The sequence below is a fragment of the Hemiscyllium ocellatum genome (assembly GCF_020745735.1).
Source record: "Hemiscyllium ocellatum isolate sHemOce1 chromosome 41 unlocalized genomic scaffold, sHemOce1.pat.X.cur. SUPER_41_unloc_4, whole genome shotgun sequence".
Taxonomy (NCBI): domain Eukaryota; kingdom Metazoa; phylum Chordata; class Chondrichthyes; order Orectolobiformes; family Hemiscylliidae; genus Hemiscyllium; species Hemiscyllium ocellatum.
In genome coordinates this window covers 900,712-902,538 of record NW_026867571.1, presented here as the reverse complement: position 1 = coordinate 902,538, position 1,827 = coordinate 900,712, and positions in this window count along the sequence as shown.

The window sequence follows — 1,827 nt, the reverse complement described above, 5'->3', positions numbered from 1 at the left end:
AAATTCTTTGAGCCACTGTTGTACTGTCCTTGACTAACAAAGCCACACGTTCACCTTTTTTTTTCCAACTTCGCTGAACGACTTGAAATATCTAAATCCATGGACCTGCGACTTCCATTCCTGACAGCGCTCTGTCCATGTCTCCGAAGAAGCCAAATAATCGAAGCCCCAGTTACCAATCCAGGCTGCAAGATCACCTAACTTCTTTCGGATGCTCCTGCGATTATTACAGACACTTCAAACCAGCTTGCTGTCTGCCAGCACATTCCTATGATTGTGAAATCCTGCCCATGTCCTACCTACTCACATCATCCTATGCGCTGGAACTACATACAGGTTCCCATACCCCTGGCTGAGCTATTTTAAATCCATCCGAATAGCATAAGCAAATTTCCACCTCGGATATATGTACCCCACCATGTTTTAAGTAAATACTGTCCTGAGTTCCCACCTTCCCCAGAATGAGAGCCAATTATCCAGACCTGAAACCCTCCCTCTTGCACCATCACTGCAGCCATGTTTTCAATTGGCATCTCTCCCTTTTCTTCATCTCTCCATCAAGTGACATTTTGAAAAAAACAACAGAAATAACAGCTCTGTTTATGCTACCTGTCAGCGTCCACCATAGCTCCCTGAAATCCCATCTTACACCCTATCCCTCTTTCCACCTATGTCGTTGTTACCTATGTAGACCAGCACCTGGAGCTGGTCACCCTTTCCCTTCAGGACACCAAGACACGTTCTCAGATGTCACTGACCCTGGCACTGTTGTGTAAGAATCACTCAATATTCTATAAACATTTTCCTGGAGACGCAGAAAATCCTTCAGGAAATTAAACTTTTAATTTTACAAAATCAAAGCTTTGGGAGCCAGCAAAATGTCTTCCCTGACTCACCATAGTTTATTTGTTCTCGTCCAGTTTAAGCTATTGTTGGTCCCGCGCTTATCCAGTAACATTAGCATAGCCAATCACGCTGACTTGTTTTGTCTTTCTCAGGTAATCATCGCCTGCCACACTGGTTCCTTGTGTCACACTTAACCTATCACATTAAAACACCACCTTTAGCATTAGCTCATGTCCCAGTGATTTATCTAATCAATCATAATGCCCCACCATTATCTGTTACTGATCCTCTGTAATACGATACTGGGCATACATTACAACGCTAAGTGAACTATATTACTGCCATAATAACTTCCATAGCACCTGGGAGGCAACACAACAACCGTGAGCTTCTTTCATTCCCAACAAACCTTCTATCTGAACATCTAACTATTGATTCCCAACTGACTAACACTCTCCTCCTTTCCCCCCTTTCCTTCTGTGCAACAGGGATGGACACTGTGCAAGTCACCTGCACCCAAATGCATACCCCTGGTAACCCGTTCCCTCAACATTTTCCAAAAAGGGTACACTTGTTGTTCGGGGAACGTTAAGAGGGATTCCCTCCACTGGTTGTTTTCCCCCTTCTCACAGTTACCCAGCTTTCTTGGTGTCGACGAGTAATTATTTCCCTGAGACTCTGCCTCTCGAATGATCCGAGTTCAACCATCAACTGCTCCAGTTCCCTAACGTGGTCGTAGCGTAGCAAGAGTGGGGTGCACTTCCTGCAGCTTGAATGGGTTACTAATTTCATCCCTCTTCTCAACATCATGCAGGAGGAACATCCCTTTCCCTGCACTACCTTCCCTGAAATGTCCTTATCAGAAAGTAAAACAACAAGAGAAGCTTACCTTATATGTTCCTGCTGTTAAAGGCGAGAGGAGATGGATGGTGGGAGGCCCGACAAGTGTAGGGTCCCGGGTTTAGAAAACACTCGCTTATT